Raw genomic sequence first — 21,497 nt, forward strand, 5'->3', positions numbered from 1 at the left:
AGCTCTGCCTGCCCTCCCTGCTCTTCCCTCCCACCCATCACATCTATCTTCTCACTACACTGAGAACCCCACCCCTCTCATCTGCCCCTCTATCCTGGTTCACCACCTTCCTCTTGGTGGACCAGCACTTCTACCTCTCAACATCTCCAACTTCCCTGCTTTCTTGCTTTCCAGCAAAGCCAAGACCTGGATAAGCCTCACCAATAGCCTTCTCCGTGCCTATCTCAGGGCTGATAGGATGCTGAAGAAAGCCTACAACCCTACAAATTAGTTTCCCCCACAAACCCATTGCCTCCAACCTCAGCAGGCCCTCACCAGTGCTCTGCAGGGCCCATGGGTTGCTATTAGCTTTCCCTCCTCTTTTCCACAGCAGCTATCTTGGATGTTTTCAATCCTTTTTCCAAGCTTTCCATTCCATCCCATTTCCTCACGCTGAGAAGGTAGCCTTGTCTTTGACATCACATAAGAAGTAATGGCCGTTGCGTATGAACTGCCTCCATTTCCTGAGCCCACCTCCCAACTATCTACCTACTGACCGACCAACCCACCTGCATCTCCAACTCCTCCTTCCTTTTGCCCTTCCCAAATTAAAGGAAAAGTGGGCCCTCCTCCTGCCTGAGACTGACTCTGAACCCCACCACCTCCTATGTGGGTAAATTATGAGAAAAAAATACTATATAAAACACAAACAAGAACTTATTGTGGGCTTTTTTTCTTTCTCTCCATTTTTCTCTCTCTCTCAACAACCTAACAATGCACTTCACATTTTATGTTGAAATTGTTCACCAATGCTATTGGACTTCTTACTATTGTTGGTAAGCCCCTTGCTGACCTTACTCTATTCTTTAACCCTTCCCTTTCCTTTATCCTCATCTACCCCTCTACTGGCTTTTCCCCATCAGCATTTTTTAATGTCCTTAATCTCTCCCAACTTAAAACAAAATTGTCTCTCAACTCTACATCCTTTCTGGTTTTCTCCCTCCTCCCCTTCAAAACCATTCCCAAGAGTTAGCTACACTGGTATTTCCCAAGGGATTTTTGGTTTTCTCGTTGACCCTCTCTAGTGAAGAATTTCATCCATTCCCATGGCTTCGATCATGATGTATATGCTCATAACTTGATAACTTAAGATTCTTTTTCTGGATCACATCTCTCAAGGACGACAGGCTCTCAGGATCTGTTGTTTGGTCTTCATTAGTTTTAGGGTAATAGTCCCTCTGGTTATTTCTTCTCTGGCCATTAATTACCATATATTAAGGCATTCTCCCAAGCCAAGTTCCAAATCACCCTACTGGACATCTCACCTGGATGTCTCCCACTCACCTCAAACCCACCTGCTCCTTAACTGCTCTTCACCTCAGGGGAAAATACCACCATCCATCCACCAAGTTTCCCAAGACAGACACCTGGGCACCCTTACTCACCACTCTCCTCTCCTCTGTGCCCTCAGCTCATCACTCACAAAGTTCTTTGAATATTTACCTCCTTAATATGTCTCAGATCTGCTCTCTCTTTTCTATCTTCATAGCTGCTGTGCTGGGTCACCACAGCAGCTTCTAAACTACATCCTAGCCTCATCTTCCGTCCATTCTCCACATGGGCCCTAGACCTTTTCAAAATGCATGTCTCCTTAAAAACCTTCATTATCTTTAGAATAAAGCTATCGTATACTAGCCTAGTATACTAGGCTCTTCAACACCCAGCCCTGGTTAATCACTCCAACCCCACCTCTGAGATTCAACATTTTGGTTAATCCCCTCATTACTTAATGAGAAGACCTATGGAACTTCACTGAGACCTTTCTTTCCCCTTTAACAAGGTAGGAAGCTAGCTCAACGTTACCCTGAAATCCTTTATAACTCTAGCTTCCAATCAGCTAGAATTCCATTCTCTGAGACTTCTCTGCTCTAAAGCCACCCTTTAAAAAATGACGAAACAAATACACTAATCATATGACTGACCAAAATCATACAACTAATAAGAGAATGGAAATTTGAACCCGGACTACCCAGGACATTACCTCATGCCCTGTTTACTCACAGTCAAACCAACTTCTGATAATCCAAGATGAAGAACATTTGTTAAAGTGCCTAATATTTGTGAAGTGCTTTACATAAAGAACTTCACTTATCTATTACAACATTGTCAAATAAGGAAACTGTAGATCTGGTAATGTAGTTTGTGCAAGGTCACACAGCTAGTAAATGGGTTTGGATTCCCACACCTCTATCTTATTAGCTGCTCCCTAACACCAATAAAGAGTATTTTACAAATGAAGAATCAGGTCCAACCCAGGATCACACATCTAATCACAGGCAAAGTCAGAATTAGAACCCAGCCTTCCTTACTGTACTTGGCTGGACCAACGTTATTTTAGTTCCTGCTTTCTGGAAGAATGGTACCCTGGCTTTTTCACTATTTGCAAAAATTTCCTGAAAACTAGCATTACTCCTTAAGTGCTAAGCTGACCTTCAGAGTTTCAACTGTGGCTCTAGGCAGTCTTCTTTGCTAGCCTTCTGTTGATACTCTGCCAATGTTCTGTCGATGCCCACCCTGTGGTCTAGTCTTCCCCCACCTGTTTTCCAAGAACCTCTACTCTCACTGCATCCACAGAATTAGACACTCTGTGTCAGCACAAATCCCATTTCCCCCTGTCTCCTGATAGTTTTCCCACCTTCAGTAATGAGGCCTCATCTGTTTACCCAGCTCTAGTGGCCTTCCCTCATGGTTTAGCCTGGACCAAAGCCCCTGTGCCATGCCTCTTAGAGTTCCTGTTAGTTCTTCCCCAAATGCAATCCATTTTACTCATCCCCCCATCCTAGTCTTCCCTCCATGGACGTCATCAACTTAAGGATGACAGGGTTTCTTTTCCTCAGGATCTGTCTTTTTGGTTTGAATCAGGTTCAGGGTAATTGTCCCCCTGGGAATTTCTTTGGCCATGAATTAATTATACTCATATATTAAGGCATTCTCCCAAGAATGCTTTAGCTGAAATACACCCAAAAGTCTGGATGGGGTGACATATGAAGCATGTGTGGGATTAATTGGACCATCTGGCCAACACCAGAGCCCTGAGTGTAAAAAGATCCAGAAAAAACAAAAATAAAAACAAAACATTAACTAGCAAGGTGGGACATCACCACTGGGGCCCTATGATGCTGAGCAGAGAACTGAAAGAAGGGCAGAGATCTCACACTGTCATTACTTATAACTGACAGGGGCAGAAGATCTTTCCCAGAAAGGGAGTGGGAGGTAGGGAATTTAGGCACAGAAAGGAGAAGGGCAAACAGCTAGAAATAGAGGAACATGAAGAACTGATGACATTTAGGGGAGAATTGACAAGACTTCCAAGTAATGATTGGCATGAATCTATCAATCCCTAGCATCATAGGATTGTAAGGGCTCCTAAAGCCACTGTATGAATGACATAAACATTTCCTCACTAGGGTGGCATCCCTCTAGTTGAATGCTTTCAGCAATGGGAAATGTGCAACCTTAGGGAATTAATAGCATGGAGGTGTGCGTAAAATTCAATTACTGTTCAATTCATTTTCAATTCCTGTTCAACTCAACAAATATCTAGGCAGTACCTACTATGTGCCAGACACTAGGCACTGGACTATAAGTATTAATAATATAGACATGACCCCTGTTCTGTGGATCTTACAATCTAATGTGGAAGATGGACACATAAACACGCAAGTAGAACAGGGGTAGTAGAGGGCGCGGCTCACACACAAGGTGGGGTACCTAATATGGAGCCGGGCATCTGGGAAGGCTTCACGGTTGAGGCAACGTAAGCTGACTGGGGCTTGAAGAGTGTGAAGGGTGAGTCGAGTGCAAGGGTGTAAGGAACCACCAGAGCGAGAGAAAACGGATGGTTAAGGCTTCCCAGCTACCAAAGAAGTTCAGAGTGTTGCAAGAACAAGGTGGTCACCAGATTTAGAAGGGCTTTTAGAGCACTGTTGAGAGGAGCGTGGGCTTAATTCCATAGGCATTGGGAAGCCTGAGTAGCGCCCTCTGGCTACTGTGGGGGAAATGTCGCCGTATCAGGGGTGGCGTAAGGAGGCCAAGAGTCCGGGAGCGGAAGACCGGATGAGAAGGCCTCCTTGTGACGGCTCAAGAGATATGACCAAAAGTAAAGCGCTCCTGTATGATAAATCGAGACAAATATAAAGGGATAAAGTTCAGAAGGCCACACTCTGAAGCCACAGGTCTCCTCCGTCCTCTCTCACCTTTGTTGGGCAAACCAAAGCGACTCGACCTCGGTTTGCTCCATCACCGCGGACTGTGGGCAGGGGGACGGATCCACGCCCTTCTTCTCAGATGGGAAAACTGAGGCCCAGAGTCCCGTGGTGGGTATCGAGGAGAAAAAAAAATCGAAACGCCCTCCCAAGAGGGTGCCCGAAGTCACGCACAGTCCGAGGGTCCCGCGGCCTGCCCCATTTCTCTGTCAGCCATCCCCAACCAGCTGCCTTTGCTATGGAAACAGTCCTCCCGCCCTCCTCAGCGCCTCGGTTTCTTCATGCATCCTGGGAAATGCAGTCCACCTTTGGTTACACCCCCACCCCACCCCGCGGCATTAGCCCCCTCCGCGTTCTTAAAGGACTACCAGTTCCAGAAGGCTGTGGAAAAACTCCGGCAGTCTCTGGGGGATGCGGTCTTGACCGAGAGCCGGAGAAACCAGCCCGCCCGCCCGAAGAGAGCGGAGAAGGCGCCCCCAATGGGCGGCCTCCTGGGTGGGGCCAGGATCGCCATTGGCTACGGCGGCGCAGGGAAGGCGGAGTCAGCGGAATGAGGCGCGGAGCTGTTCGCAGCTCCAGGTGCTGAGTCCGAGGGAGGCTCCGAACGCGAGAGCAGCGGTCGCCGCCGCCGCCGCCGCCGCCGCCGCCACCACGGCCGCCGCCGCCGCCGCCGCCGCCACAGCCGCCGCCGCCGCCGCCACAGCCGCCACCGCGAGAGCCACCGCGGGAAAGCCGGGGCAGTGAGGAGCCCGGAAGAGCTGGTTGCGCTGCGGAGCGCCGACAGCCCTCGCTCCTCTTTGAGGTCGGTGCTGCTGGGTTCGCTTTTGTTTTATGGGGCCGGGGATGAACTGAGAAATGAGGGGGCCTGGGGAGTTAATGGGACCTCTCCTCACCGCCCTCAAGACCATCTGTCCCGGAGAGCTGCTGACTGACTCCTCGAGGGCCTCCCTGTGGCCCGGCACCTGAAGTCAGAGCAGCTTGGGTTAGTTTTTGTTTTATGGTGGAGGGGCAGTGTGAGAGTGTGAGGGGCAAGGGCTGGAGGGACCCCCCATCTCTACTGAGAGGGCGTTGGGGAGCTTGGAGATTTCCCCCACCCCCATCCCTGAAAACGAGGCTGCTTGGATTATTGAAGATGGGAGGGACTGTTATGGGATGAAAGGTTCAGAGGTAGGGAGACCCTTCCCCATAACACCTGTACTGCTTGAGGTTACAAAGGAAGTCTGGGTGTGATGGATGAGACCAGGGGACTCCTCCACCGCTCAGACCATCCTGGGCTTATTGAGGAAGGCCTGTTTGGGATGTCAGAAAGATCCTTTCCGTGCCCACCCCTTTCCTGAAGCCTAGGTTTTTGTAAAGAAGGAAAACGGGATGGGGATGGAGACAGGGGACTCTTCCCCCTCCCACTTGGACCCGCCTAGGTTATTGAGGGGGGGGTTGGGATGTGAGGAGTTAAGGCCGGGAGACCCCTCCCCACCGTGCTTGAAGTCGCCGGCACTGGAAGGCACTGACGGATTCTCGGGGGTTCTCCATGCTCAGGGCCCCTTGCCTACGGTCCGAGTGGCCTGGGTGTGGATGTGCGGTGGGGGAAAGTAAGAGGGGTGGAGGGAATCCTCCCGACCTCTCCCTCTCTGAGCCTTACCCCATAGGCCCTCTCTACCTGGATCCAGGCCAGGGGCCAAAAGTCGAGAGGACCCTCCCTGCCCCGCCCCGTCCCGCCCCGCCTGGCGACCCGGCTCCTGCACCGCGGCAGGGAGCCAGACGCTGATGGGCACGTGCGGGCGGGACGGGGTGGGTCCCTTCTCTAGCACTCCGAAGCTCGGGGCAGATGTCCCCTGAGCCTCCAGACCTTTGAGGCTGCTAAGCTTCACGCGGGGAGCGCCCCAGATCCGGCTACCGAAACCTGCTTCCAGGGCGCTCGGCGGCGGCTTCGGGAACCGTGCTTTTGCGCTCGGCCCAAGCATCTTCGGTAGGACAAAGCGGCGGTCGCTGCACTGACGGGCCTGCGCCACCCGCTGGGCGGGGGGCGCGGCCAGGGAAGGGGGGGCTCCGGGCGCGGCGCAGAGAGCTTCCGCGGAAACATGCCAGGAGCCGGGCGGGAGACAAAGCGCGCTCGCTCCTCTCGGGCCTGCGCGAGCCGGGATGGAAAATCCCGAGGGAGGAGGCGGCTGCGCCCTGGCTGGGTACTATGCCCCGCACCCTTCTTTCCGGCACACCACCCCCTACGCCGGCCCAGCACCCCAGGATGCCCTGTGAGCGATGGTAATCAGGGTCCCTTCTGGGGGACATTCAAGACCTGTGACCACGAGGACACGGACAGGCCGGGGAGGGGTGCTCCGCCTGGAGGGGAGGGTACCAAGATTCAGGAGACCTAAGTGGGCAGGGTCTGGAGGGGCATCCTGACTGGATGGTGTCCCCACGCCCCATCAACCATGTTAGGTCAAGTTTGATTCTAGGGTTTGAGTGTGTTTGTGTCACCGTGTGTTTGCATGGGTGAGGATGTGGGTCAGAGTGTGTGAACGTGTATGACTGGGTGAATGTACCAGCGTGTGCTCGTGTGCATGTGTGTGTCACGGTGAGCTTGTGAATCTGGCTGTGTGAGCCTGTGAGAAGAGGAGCCACTTATTGCTGGCCTTAGATGTTGGTGGTGGGGGCAGGGTGGGAGCCCCTTCCACTCTAAAGCCATCGTAATAACCTAGGATCCCAGTGGGTGCCCTCAGGGTGAAGGTAGCTTCAGGCTGCCTTGGGCCTAACCTGCATGCTTGGGTGTGGCCTAGAAGATGGGACCTCACAAGTATGTGGAGCCCTCTTCAGTCTTTCTGGGGTCTCAGGTCTGACCCTAATATCCATTACCATTGCCCTGCCCTTCCCATCCTTCAGAAACCTTATCCTGCTGTAATGGGCTGCCCTGGGGCCCAGAATTCCACCCCACTCCTCCACGTGGGCTTCCAGGTGGGGCTCGGGGCACTCATCAGCACAGTCCCTTATGATGTGGGTGCAAGATTTTGTGGCAAGGCAAATTTTGTCCATTTGGCCTTCATGTCTGGTAGAGCCATAGGTCTGGGGTTGCTGGTGGCAGGTGGCCTCTCAGTAATACAAGGTATACTCACAGGGCATGAGTGAGACACAGAGATACCACTCTGAGTGGATGCCCCTAGAGGGTAAGGACAGCCCTCCCAGACATGCCTATTCCCAGAAAGTGACCTCAATTTCATAGTATTTTTATAGCAAAGGTATTGTGTGGCTTTGAGATAATCCCCACCAGAAACCCCTTTCCCATAGGATGAGGGGCTAGACCATTGTCAGTGGAACCACAGGAAGAGCAGTTACCAGACAGTGGAGCCACCATCCAGCCCAGCCCTGCCTGGTCCAGTCTCCACGAGTATCCACTGCCAGTACCCACAGCGACCTCTACTGGGAAAAGTAGTAATTTTGCAACTAACACCCCCCCGTAGTGTGGAGGTTCAGGGTGGGTGTGGGCATTGTTAGGTAAAAACCACAAACCCTTTTATTTGGGGGCTCCCTGTCTGCCCTTGGAGTCCTAGGTTGATGTTCTTGATGGCAGTTCCTTCAAACTAGTTCAAGCAGTGGAACTGCCACTGTCCTTGCCCATATAGAAATATTTAAAGGGACACCTGGGTGTCTCAGTTGATTAAGCATCTGCCTTCAGCTCAGGTCATGATCCCAGGGTCCTGGGATCGAACCCCACATCGGGCTCACTGATTAGCGGGAGCCTGCTTCTCCTTTTCCCTCTGCTGCTCCCCCTGCTTGTGCTCTCTCACTCTGTCAAATAAATAAATAAAATCTTTTTTTTTTAAAGGGGGAAGTATTTAAAGAGGGCCAAAATGCTTTTGCCCAAGTTTCTGTCCAGGGGTGGACATTAAATCTGCTTAAGAGGAAAGTGTGTGGAAAATGCTTACCAAGCTCAGGGTGTTTTAGGCATCTTTCTTATCTCTTCCTCTCCCACTATGTTCCCACCCCCCTTTCTTATTACACTTTATCTTCCTCTCTTCCTCATTATTACTCAATAACATATTTTCAAAGATAAGCCTTCTTTCACTGGTTGACAACATGGCCCAGAAAATGCAAAACTCGAGGCTATTACTAAGTGCAAAGAACTGGCAAACCCTGGTTCTTCAAAACCTACTGATTGGAGTAGGGGAGATGGATGAAACATGCTCTGTCTTAAATCCTCATCTGGTGACGTGTGTCTCTTCTCCCAGAATTGCTCTGAAGGGGTTTCACACAGCCACAAAATCTTTAGAGCTCCTCAAACGAAAGGAGGTATTTAAATACCTGGTATTGTTCTTACTTTGGCATCCATGTGATTTGCATTGAACTATGTGACTCAGTATCATAAAGTAAAAATAGGACTTAATCTCTTCCTTGCCTGTTCAGAAGGTGACTGCATATGTGTGTTGTGTTCTGCATTAGAGAGTGAAAAGCTAAATTATCTCATAAATTGAACCACCTGCTTATTCTGATTAGAGAATGGTGCTTAACATCACCTTCAGGCAATAACATTATTTTGTTTCTTTTAATTCATACCTGAATCTCTTTGTCTTGTAAAACCTTTCTTCATGCTCATACATTACTTTCACTTGAAGTTAATCAAGAATGTTTAATCCTTGTACAGAAGCCAAACAAATTAAATATCAGCAGATACAGGAAGATGTGGGTGGTGTTTCTGTTCTTGGGCTCAAAAAAAATCCTTGGAGTTCACAGGAGAGAAGGAAAGGGGGTGAAGGTTTAGTAAATCTTATGGGTGTAGTTAACAGGTTTCTGAGGAGATGCTCCTCAGAATTTTTCCAGGAGAGCTGGTCATGTTGAAGAATCTGAGGATGCAGGCAAGTAGCATGCATGCTGGGAGTGGGAATGAAGCCCTTGGGATTCCTAAATCCAAGCACTAATGCAGCCTTTCTGGGAAAATTCCCCAAATCCCTCCTGTTCCTTTCCTGCCGTCACAAAGGAGAGGAGCTGTCCAAGGTTCTGGAGCACTGGCTTCAACCCCACTAGTGGGAAGGCAGGATTTAGGGCATGGAGTAGAAGCAAGCTCTGAAGACCACGGCCTCTGTGAGGATTTCCCCAAAGCTCATCACAGAAAGAAATAGGAGGAAACAGAGCTATAGAGGCTTGTACTGCATCGCTTCAAACAAACCCATTGGCAAACCCTATTTAAAGAATTACAAGCTAATAATAAGAGGAAATTTCTGAGTCAGGCTTTTCACATGTGAGAATGTATTTAATCCTCACAGACCTATGAGGTAGGTGGTGGTGGTGTTTCCACTTTCAAGATGAGGAAATGAAGCTTTGAGAGGAAAGGGGCTTGCCCATGATTACAGAGATCAGAAGGAACAGGTTAGATTCCCACCTGGATCTCTTAAACTCCAGAGCCTCCTCTTAGCACGATTTTTTCCTACTGCTATTGGAGAAGCAAAATTGAAGTTTTGAACTGTCCTATCTGAGATTCTAGCCAAATTTTAGAGGAATGGATTGGGGACCAACAAATATTCAGACATAAGCCTCAAAGAGTCCTTTCAAATGCATCAAGGATATTACCACAATACCTTACATATTATCCTGACAGAAGGATACCTATACTTGATTACCAAGGAGGAGAAAGGGGAGTATAATGACCCTCATGGCCAGCGTCCCAGGGTTTTCTTTCCAGAGTGGAACAATTTCACAAGAAGCCAAGCCTGGATGGCAGCAAAATTTATTTTTAATAATCTGCAAGAATGAGGGAACAATGAGGAGGCTGATATTATTTCAAAGAGTACATGTAGAGCCAAAGAAATAGGGCTTATCTTTACTAGCTACGGTCCTGTTACAATGCTGAGGACACTTGGATATTGTTAAGAGGCTCCTTTCCCCTATTATTCCCACTCTCACGTTTCTACAGCAAAATCTCTAACACCAAAATAAAAGTTTTCATTGTTGTGAGCTGCAGCTAATCTCAGGGAACTATCATATTCCTGCCCTCATGTCATCATAACCACTGTTCTGCCTTCATATGTGCCTTCAGGACTCCTGAAGGTAGGCAGGTTTGTGGCTTGATGTGCTTCAGGCCACATGTCCTCTGGTTCTGCCAAGAGGCCTGTGCCTGAGAACTCCCCATTCAGTAGTGGGGTTGTTTAGGTATCTAAAGAGAGCAGAGAGGAATAGACCTTGCTTCTTCTCCTCTCTCGATCTCAGTCTGCACAACACAAAGATGGGGGGGCTCACCTTTTAAGAAAATGCCTCACAGGGGCACCTAGGTGGCTCAGTCGGTTAAGCGTCTGCCTTTGGCTCAGGTCATGATCCCAGAGTCCTGGGATCGAGCCCCTCATCGGGCTCCCTGCTCTGTCTGGAGCCTGCTTCTCCCTCTGCCTGCTGCTCCCCCTGCTTGTACTTGCTCTCTGTCTCTCTTGCTCTCTCTGTGTCAAATAAATGAATAAAAAAATCTTTTAAAAAAAGAAAATGCCTCGCATCAGGCTGGGTGTCCAGTCCATTCTGAGTAATTCCTCCCCTCCTAGGCTGGGGCTTTGCAGGACTCCAATGCACAGAGCAAGGCTGCTATTGCTTTTTCCGAGGGCACTTGGAGGCCAAGGACCTGGCTCCCCATCTGGGTCTGCTCTGACTCATGACCGCAGACAGATTTGATTGTTTTCTTATTTAGAGTCATTAATTAACTCTCCTCAACATTGGAACAGCATGTATTAAGAGGAAAGCCATTTGTGGGGGTCTCTAGGAAGCCATGCCTACAGCTGAGCACCATCTCCTTTGCTAACAGGATCAGGAAATGGTTTTTAATTCTGGCTTTGACCCTTCAGAAAACTTAGATCATCAAGATTTTATGCCAGTGTGAGAATGGAAATAAAAGTGTAATTGATTGCTAAGGCTGCTATAGTTATTTTGGCAAAAACTGGGAAAGACAGGGATCCATCAAAGAAGAACAGGATTTTCATTCATTCAACAAATATTCTTGTGTCTGCAATGTGCCAGGCACAGAGCTGGACATAGCAAATGTAGTCCAACTTGGAATAAGCTCTGTCACATAGGAATCTTGAATGGAAAGTGGAAACAGATGCAGAACCCCTGACGAGCAGAAAGAGTTTTTAGAAATGGAAAGAACCTTAATAATCATAAACTGTCATCTCTTTTTTAACATGAGGAAAGAGGCTGAGGGAAATTGAGGGTTGCCACTGGCCATACACAGCCCTGGTAGTGGCAAAAATGAGGATTAGAATCCAGGTTTTAGTAATTCCTCAAGCTTCTTCTCTCCACTGTACTAAACTACTGCTCTACTCACCAAATTATCCAAAGGGCACGTTTTCATTAACATAGGCTTCTTGGATCTAATCTTAACGCAAAACTTAAAGTTGAAATAGAAACAAATCATAGATGAAATACGAAAAGAGTGCCCATTTATATCCATGTTGTCCAAGCCACATGTGGCTACTGAGCACTCGAAATGTGGCTAGTCCAAATTGAGATACACTGTAAGTATAAAATATACACCCTGAAAAATTAGTATGAAAAAAGAATATAAAATAGCTCATTAATGTGAATATTATAGGTTGAAATAATATTTTGGATATATTGGGCTAAATAAAATATATTAAAATTAATTTCACTTGTTTCTTTTTACTTTTTTAATGTGTCTACTAGAAAATTTATAATTATATATGTGGCTTGCATTTATACCTCATATTTCTACTGAATAACACTGTTCTAGAGTGCTTTCACTTAGGAGGAAATGTTCTTTACAAACTAAGGCATTTAGCAAAGTAGGTTCTATAATCAGTCAGCCTGAGATGAATACTATCTCTACCACTTGGGCTGTGTGACCTTGGACAAGTTGATCGATCTCTGTGCTTCCATTTCCTCACCTGTAAAATGAGGATAATAACAGAGCCTGCTTCCTTGATTGAGTCAAATTACTTAGAACAGTGGCTGGTACATAACAGCCCAGGGAAAGTAGATTTTATTGCCCCAGATAAGAAAAATGAGGCTCAGAAAGGTTAAAGCACTTGCCCGAGGCCACACATTGGTGGTGAAGCTGAGATTCAGATTCAGGTCTGTCTGGCTGGGATCCATAGCTTTAGCCAACTGCCATAGCCAACCTGCCTTAATCAAGCCTCTTAATATTAGCTATTGTTACTATCAGAAGGGGCTTATAGAATCTTACAAGACAGGGGCTACAGGAAGGAGAACAAGCAGACAATTTTCAGATAAATGAAGGAAAAGATTTACTACTAGTTAAAACATGATTGAAAATACTTGCTCAGTATAAGCTCATGAACTACCTTGATGTGGCCCCAATTTTCTGGCAGATAATGATATTGAGGAAAGATTTCAAGCCATTTAAATAAGCATACAATGGATAAACAAATTAGCTAACTGCATTATGCACAGGTCTTGACCCCTGCTAAATAAGTTGAGGAAGAAGATGATCAAAGTATACTTATAACAGATGACCCAAGAGCTCTAAGTCTCTTTGACTCCAAGATTTCTCAGGGAAATATAAGCCTTATGCTCTAGGAGAAAGATCTCGGGTAGGAGTTAGGCGTATGGGGCGCCTGGGTGGCTCAGTTGGTTAAGCAACTGCCTTCGGCTCAGGTCATGATCCCGGAGTCCTGGGATCGAGTCCCACATCGGGCTCCCAGCTCAGTGGGGAGCCTGCTTCTCCCTCTGACTCTCTCCCCTCTCATGCTGTTTCTCCCTCACTCGATCTCTAATAAATAAATAAAATCTTAAAAAAAAAAAAGAGTTAGGCGTATGTGAGGTCAAAGCCACTCTGCCATCCATTGGCCTTGATCAAGACAGTCGTGGCACCTGGTTGGCTCAGTTGGTGGAGTGACTCTTGATCTCAGGGTTGTGGGTTCAAGCCCCACTTTGGGTATAGAGATTACTTAAAAATCAAATCTTAAAAAAAAAACTGTCAGTTTTCTCCTCTATAAAATGGAGCTAGCACCACCTCTCTTGCAGGTTGTGGTGAGGACTAAATTAGATAATGCAAATAAAACACCTCATACATAGTAGATGCTTAAAAAACGGTGACTTGCATGAAATGGAATTTCAGATGTTCTTTAATAGGGAACTTTTGGTTAATAGAGAATTTTTTTATGAGACTCTCCATGATTTTTTCTACATTTTCACTGCGACATTCCCCATCTTTGCTTGGTCCCTGAGGAGGTTGAAAGGACAGTTTCATCTGATTGTGTCTACACCAAAATGTAGGATCTCAGTAACTTTGGGCATCCTATACAATCTTTCATATTCTTCTCTCTGTCCCATTAACACATGTGAGGTTTCTTTCTTGGGATAGTAAAGCAAGCAGCAAAATGGGCTTTGTTCTCCATCATATTTTTCCTGAAGTTCTGACATTCTGACCTAGTGTTTAGAGCATTTTACATGCAGTTTTGCTTTAAAAATAAAGGGGGCATAAATCTAGAAACCATAGCCCCAGGAGAACCATGTTCTCCTGGCTCTTAGAGCAGACCGAGGGTCCACTCACTGCACAGCTCTGAGGGAACACATTGCTGCTGTCCTTGAATATCTATTCCTCTTCCAAAAATTTGCTTTCTGGACCAAAGAAATGTATGTTAAGCTTAGTGAAGAGTTATGTTAACAAAGCATGTTGGACCCTAGAGAAAACACTCAGACCAGTTACACAGCAAGTGTGGGGATCCCTGGAAGTATTTTGGCAGGAAAGCAACATAGTCAAATGTCCAGGGTCAAAGTGTGGTGGGGGGATTGAGGTGGGGAAGATCTGGGAGGCAGGCTCACCCATGGTTCTATTGAGAGACCCGTGACTTCCAAGGACTTAAGTACCAGTATTAAGTTCTCTTGGGATAAGTTCTGATCTTAAAATGCATTTTCCCCACCCATTCCCTCTTGTTCACTCAACAAATACAGAATGGTGCATTTTGAAAAACCTTGCTCTGCAAGAGCCCAGGGTCTGGCTGTGGAGAAGGGAGATGCCAATGCGCAGAGTGAACCAAGGAACAAGTGCTGAAGTAAGCACAAGAAGCCTGATTAAGGCGGGTTGTCTATGGCAGTTGGCTAAAGCTATGGATCCCAGCCAGACAGACCTGAATCTGAATCTCAGCTTCACCACCAATGTGTGGCCTCGGGCAAGTGCTTTAACCTTTCTGAGCCTCATTTTTCTTATCTGGGGCAATAAAATCTACTTTCCCTGGGCTGTTATGGCCACTACAAGCCAACTTCTAAGAAAATTCTTAAGAGTAATACTAACCTTCCTTTACTGAATGCTCACCGTGCCATCAGGCATTGCGCTCAGCACTTTATATGCATAAAAGAGATACCATTATTATCCCTATTTTATAGCTGAGGAAAGCAACGCTCAGGTACTTTAACTTGCCCAAGGTCACACAAGCAGTAAGAAGTGGGACCAGGACCCCAACCCAGGCAATTTGACCGCAAAACCTTCTCTTAACCACTGTGATCACTACCTCCCTGGTTCAAGGTCAACAGGAACCCAATGACTGTTATTTTGAAAGAGGGCAAGAGGATTCATTGATTAGCTTGTGTAGAGGTCTTCTGCTTGGTCTTCAAGAGTGGGTACAATATGGAGAGGCTCTGAGCGGTGAGTACCGAGAAGAGGGAAGGCAGCAAAAAGCTGTGAGCAAATGAACGGCGCTGGGAATGCCAATGATGTGTTCTGGGGGCCCTGAAATGGAGAAGAGGTTTTCAATAGGAAACAGATGTTTAGAAATAAGGGTTTGGAAAGCCTTGGATATCAGGCTAACAAGTGTTAGAAAACCAAAAAAGTTAATAGGCAAAAGAGGGGATGTGAAATCTGAAAGCACCAATTTGAGGCAGCTCAGTGAATTTGGGCATACAGTTGCCGTGTGGAGCAGGTGACCAAGCATGCCCAAAGCCAGAGTTTGAGGAGAGCGTGGCCAGACGGCACCACAAGCCAGCACGCCTGGCCCTGCTCTCTGCTTTCCAAAAATGTGCATAGCCTTTTCTTTCATTTGGTCTTCACAAAAGCCCTAGACAGTAGAAGGGTGGGAGGTCAGCTACCAGCACTGTTGCCTGTGTCAAGTGGTAGGCAGCATGGGCTACCAGGAACACAGATGCCAAACACAGCTGCAATGCTCAAACTCAGGCAAAAAGCTTAGAAGGACTTTTTCTGTGGGGGAGACAGAAGGCTTGCTCACTGGGTTGAGTCCTTTTCTCTGTGTTCTGGGAAGCAGGCAGTGTTATCCTTTGATCCAGGATTTCCCAGTGACACCCCTGCCTGAGTAGCTGCCCGCCAGGGTGGCTGCTGTGAGGGCCTGAGTCAGGGTCATTGCAAATCCCATAGTCCTTCTTGGATTGAGCACCTGTCAGCCAGTCGCCCCCTCTCTTGTGGAGAGCTCATTTCACAAAATGAAATTTTTCAGATTCTGCCATCGTGAATTAATTGTGCTTGTTTCTCTGCAAACTGCAGGGACTAGAAACCAGACCCCATGCTCCTTAGGGGCGTTAGAAGAAAAATCTGTCTTTTCTAATGGCTGCAGTCGCTGCTGACCACCAGGTTTCTCTCCATGGCTACGCTTCTGATAACAATGGAAAACAAAGGCAGGAAGGGAGAGGGGCACAGGGCGGGCTTTTTCGGAGAGTCCCCTGCAGTTCTGTGAAGGGTGTGAGGCAATGGGGAGGGGACTTTCACAGCCACGAGAGAGCCCCTTGACAAGTAAAGGAGTTCTGATGTGCAAGATGATAGAGAATGAAAGAGACCATGGTGCCACACTGTATTTTCTCTAGAAAGTCATGCTAGGGTTCCAGATGCCCTCCACAGTTCTGGAAGGATAAATAAACAGGTCGGCAAGGCCACAGAGATTTTGACAAGTTATCCAGGAAAAAGTGCCTGGGGATTTTAAACATACCATTAATGAGAAATGACAAACACTTGGGTAATAGAATGTTAAAGGCTCCTGTGGCCACTGACCCCAGGAACGATTAATGTGTGTCAAACACTGAACACAACAGGGAGGAATGGTGACTTCTGAAGGATAAAATCAAATTGGGAAATCAAAATAATAATAATAATAAATAAAATCAAATTGGGAAATCAAAATAATAAATAATAATACGGATGTTTCGAGTGGTTGGGCATCAGAAAGCATAGCCATGGTTATTCAGAATACCTTTACCAGCCAGGTCCCTTTTACCTGATCATTCTGATCCCAAGGGTCCATTTTTAGATGTTCCTATGATCAGCTCCCAGCCCAGGGCCTAGCACACAGTAGGTGCTCAGCAAGTGTTCACAGCTTGCTCACGTACTTAACACTACTGTGTGCTAAGCCTTGTGCCAGGCACTGGAGAGATGGAAGTAAATGAGACACAGTGCCTATCCTTAGGGGTTAGGCAATTCCAAAACAGAACAAGGAATGCACTGTAGGAAATGTGTAAATGAATGTGGTCACCTCATGATGCTTCCTTCTAGGTGCTTCCTCATACCTCTGGAATAAGGTAGCCCAGCAGGTGAGCCAAATTGGGATCTTATATTGCCAACCTTATCTCACATCAAGTCTGAGCAGGTCCAGCTGTGGTGTCTGAGGTAGCAGCATGAAGGTGAAGGAGGCAGAGGCTGGTATGTTGCAGAAACTTGTTGGGTATACACTCAGTAAAAATATTTTCCTTTACATGCTTCATTTGAAAGACCCACTCTGGAGACCCTTTGCCTGCAATTAGAGCATGTGGCCACAAGGAGCATCCATGAAGCAGTGTGGTCCAAGCAGCCAGGCTCCCCACGGGGATGGAATGCTGAGCAAAATAATTTTTCAGTTGCTAACCTTCAGAAGAACATAATTTTACACTAATGGATCAGAAAAGGATTGCACATTTAATTGGACCAAACCACTGTAACCTATGTGTAGTGGGTGGAATTAGGAATTCATCAACATTCATTTAACAAAATTCATGTTGGTCTACTGTATACAAAGGGCAGCACAAAGTCCCCGCCCTTAGGTACTGCCTCCTGGAAGGACAAACACAGACAGATAATTGCAGTGCAGCGAAGTAAGTGGTATGATGGGGGGATGAGCAGAGAGTACTAGAAGCACAGAGGAGGAGCGACTAACTGACAGGGGCAAAGGGGGTGTGGTAACACACACACACACACACACACACACACACACACTTTTGACCCAGATGTTAACACCTGAGTCAGGGGGTTTACACAAACACACATAGAAGTGTGGATATTTTGAGACACTGAAGAGAATTGGGATTGGCCTGTAGAGTGACCTTGGATATATCATCTACACCTCTGGAGCTCAGTTTACCCATCTGGTCCTCCAAGGGCTTGGTAGTGGTCATCTTGACCATGTGGGCCTAGAGTGGCATGGAGATTAGAGTGATAACCTTGATCTCAGTGGCCAAGGCCTGGACTTGTCCTAGCTCCAAGGCCTCCTGGGAACCAGCTTGTCTGGACCCTCTTGACTCTGGCTGAAATGTTCCAAGGGATTCCAGAGGATCAGCTGAGATGCTGGTCCTGGAGACACTTGCCGTTTTTGAGGGGTCAGCCTTTAGTGGCCAGCGGAAATGGTCTAGCTCTCGTAAGTCACTATTTGGCTTCCCCTCCATCTGCAGAAGCCAGGCTGGCCCCCTCACTCTATCCCTGTATGCACTGCCCTGTGCCCTTCCGGCAGGTCTGAGGCCACTGTTTGGAAAGCCTTGGCCTGGTTAGATGCAGGATCAGTGGTGGCAGGCCAGCCCCACCCCTGTCTCCAGGCCCTTCAAGAAGACAAAGCCCTGTAGTAATTATTTCACAATATACTCTCATATCAAATCATCACGTTGTACACCTTAAACTTGCATGTTATATGTCAATAATATCTCAATAAAGCTGGAAAAAAAGAAAGAAAAGAACATCTTTGCTGGGCCTGTGTCTCCCTCTGGAGACCTTCTTTGGTCCTGGCAGGCAGTCCTCCCCAGCCAGCCCCACCCGACCTTTCCCCTGTGTGTGGCTGGGGCAAGGCCTCCCCAGAACTGGCCCCTGTGTGTTGGGGACACAGAGGAGCAACTATCTTGCATAAATGAAAAAAATGCCAGAGTGTTTAATTTAAGCAAGTTGTTTAAAGCTTTTTAATTGCCCCATAGAGAGAGTTTTAATATACAACACATTAGAGCAATACCTGGTTAAGAGAGTAGACAAATGGAAGCACTGAAAAAGCTCTCACTGAAATCTTAAAAAGTCTTAAAAAGCCTCTTTTCAAATAATTCATGTGCCCAGGAAATTTCATGCAGAGCCTATCAGGCTCTGAACCACGTCTCTAGGCCAGAGCCAAGACCCAGGCAGCTCCAGTCCCCCATCCACTCTCACTCTGGTCCTTTAGCCCTGGGACCATCTCTCTGCAGAGAGCTCAGCCCTGCCACCTGGGACCACGGCTGCTCAGGCTGCTTTTCTCAGCTAAGGGCCAGCAGGCACCTCTTCCTGGGGGCTTCCGCAGGCAGTGGTGGGGACACTTCCTGCCTCGCCCCCTCACCATCCCCAAACACACCTGCCCCCTGACTGGGGCCTGGATGGTCCCTTTATCTTGCAGGAAGCACCAATGGGCACCTATGCAGGACTCCCTTCCCAGAGTGAGCAAACAAAGAAAAAACTACAGAGGACCTTTAAAACCATTCTGCAGATGTTGCCTCCACCAAAAGGAGATGAGAAGGGGCCAGGCTGAGATAAGCAGAGCTGCTTAGAAACCAAACACAGAGACAAATCAAAACATTCATTGGAGGCAATAGAATGCAGATCAGTGGAGTGAGAAACAAGATGTCTCCCGTCCAAATCACTGCAGAAGATAAAAGAAATAATCTGCTATGGCGCAAAAGTCAGAAAAGAAAGGAAATGCAGAAAACACAAAACAAGATGACAGGAGGCTACCCAAAATGGTTCTGACAATAAAAGTGAGTATTTAACATTCCCTTGTTACAAGACAAAGGCTCCCAGATTAAATAAATACAAGAGACTCACGTAAAATAAAACAATGCCAGGGTAGGCAAAGCTATACCAGGTAAATGCAAACAAAAGCAAAAGCATGAGTGGCCATATCAGACAAAGCACAATTTTAAGGCAACAAGTAGCATCAGGCAGGATAAAAAGGGCAATTTTATATTCATAGGAGTAATTGTGAAAGCGTAACTGTTCTGAACATTTGTACACTCAGGATTTTAGCATCAGGACACTTGAGGCAAAACCCACTGCTGTTGGAAATACGAGATGAAGACAGTTGCGGGCATAAATTTACGTACTACTCACAGTACCTGACATCTAGTAGCCAGAACATGTATAACAGCAGAAAGGAGTAATTTTCTGAACAGGATTGAAGGCGAGTGCTGAACTTTGTTCCCGTGTGAATGATGTTTGCCATGTTTTAAAAGACCATCATAGATTGATACTTGGGATATAAATGTTAAATTGAGTACAGATTTATATATACAGTATAATTCTAATCACAGCTTTAATAACCCTAAGCCACTGAAAAGCCACTGAAAGAAAATATACCAAAAGGTTGACATTTGGTGTGTTCAGAAAAGTTTGAAATTAGGTATTTTAAAATTTCTTTCCGCTTTTTCTTCCAGGGTTCTTTAATGATCATATAATATTCTATGAGTTTAAAAAAAGTGAACTAAAAAAATAGTTTCAGACTCATCCCCATCACACAGGATTTATGATTTTGAAGATTTGGATAAAATTAACAAGAACAGCGGACAGGAATCCCAGCAGGCCCCACACAGCCTGGGGCTCTTGGCCCTTCTAAACCCACCTGGTCACTCCCTCCTCAAAACCCTGGGGCACCTTTGTCTTCCCAATTCCACTTCCTTCTCTTCTACTGTGGCTTTATGACCCTTCCAGCCTCCACTGACAGCTCAGCTGTGGTTTTCCCCAAGACAGACCCTGGTCTCCTTGCTTTTCCCCCTCCGCCCATGCCCCTGCTGACCTCACCTACTCTGGGAGAGGGATGCAGCTCCCCTCTATATGCCAAGGGCTCATGAATGCATCTCTAGCCCCAAATTCACCACAGAGTTTCAAGGGTGTACATCAGCCTGCAGACTGGATGTCAACCCAGATGCGGGGGCAGGCATGGGGGACATGCCTGCAGAGGAAACGGTTAGTGAAGCCCCTCCAAGCACAGGGCACAGGGATTGAATGTGAAGCAAGGATGCCCCAAGGGGTAGTGATGAGAGCATGTAGAGCATCCACGGTGAGAGGTAGAAGAAGGTTTCCATGAAAGAATTAGATAAATCAGCACCTTGAGCATAGTTCTCCGTATGCCATTTGAAAGCAGAACCTACAGCTCTGATGTATGGGACGATGAATTAGGATTGTGGCAGTAATCAAGAAAAACATCAAAGTCAAATTTAAAAACCAGGCCCAGACTGCCTTGGCCCCTGGAATGCTCACACAGGATCCCTCAAATTTCCTTCTGCCCACCACACACATCCAGCTCCTGGTTCAGCGGACAGATCCCGCTCTACCACTGAAATTTGCTAGGCAGGAGCTTCTGGTCTGGCCTCCTGACTTTTGGGGGCAGAACAGAAAGTCTGTAAATACCCTCAAGTCTTTAATCTACCAGCAGAAAGAGTGAGGTTGAGATCAGGTTCCTAGCCCACTGATGTGGTATGTTAATTTTAAGGTACAGTTTCTTTTGAAAATGACCAAAATAAACTTAACTACTAACCCTAAACATATATTCTTATCAATCTCAGCTCTAAGTACCTATTCTTTATGGGAAGTAAATTACTTTAAGAGAGCTTTCTAAAATTATTACATACAATTTCTCTTGCATTCCTAGGTCTGGGTTCTCTCCAGTTACCCTTTTGTTTTCAAAGGCAAACATACAGGAGACCACTCTTTGGAAACAGGGATTCAGGAGATACTATGCAGCCACCTGGCTCTAGAGAAGAGGTAGGGCTAAGTCTCCTCTAGCAAGTTACTTAACTCTCCTAATTTGCAAACTCCATAAATAAAGTGAAGAGAATCATACCTACCTTAAAATACTGTTGTAAAGAAAATCACGCTTCCCTATGTAAAGTGCCTAGTACAGTGTGTCTTGCAGCAGGAGCTCAGGAAACCTAGCAGTTTTTCTCCTACCAAGTAGTGGTTTTTAGCCTCTGTGACCCCACTGCTGTGTGTGATGGATGTGAGTCATTCTGGGGAAAACTCCTGCATTTCCCACAGTTCCCAGCCACACAGCTCTCCTTCCGCATCCTTTCCCCTCCCACTCAAGAAACATCCAAAGGCACATGACTAAAATGGAAGCG

General features: G+C 47.0%; 2 protein-coding genes across 2 annotated transcripts in view; one reads left to right on the plus strand and one right to left on the minus strand.

The window, feature by feature from the left end:
• ZFP90 (ZFP90 zinc finger protein) overlaps positions 1-4,462 on the minus strand; it is a 94,673-nt gene extending 90,211 nt beyond the window's left edge. The window contains exon 1 of the mRNA XM_027618865.2: positions 4,236-4,462. The gene's annotated coding sequence lies outside the window, so the exon portion shown is untranslated. The remainder of the gene's footprint in view (positions 1-4,235) is intronic.
• A 475-nt stretch (positions 4,463-4,937) lies between these two features.
• SMPD3 (sphingomyelin phosphodiesterase 3) overlaps positions 4,938-21,497 on the plus strand; it is an 82,119-nt gene continuing 65,559 nt past the window's right edge. The window contains exon 1 of the mRNA XM_027618857.2: positions 4,938-5,046. The gene's annotated coding sequence lies outside the window, so the exon portion shown is untranslated. The remainder of the gene's footprint in view (positions 5,047-21,497) is intronic.

The sequence above is a fragment of the Zalophus californianus genome, chromosome 17 (assembly GCF_009762305.2).
Source record: "Zalophus californianus isolate mZalCal1 chromosome 17, mZalCal1.pri.v2, whole genome shotgun sequence".
Taxonomy (NCBI): domain Eukaryota; kingdom Metazoa; phylum Chordata; class Mammalia; order Carnivora; family Otariidae; genus Zalophus; species Zalophus californianus.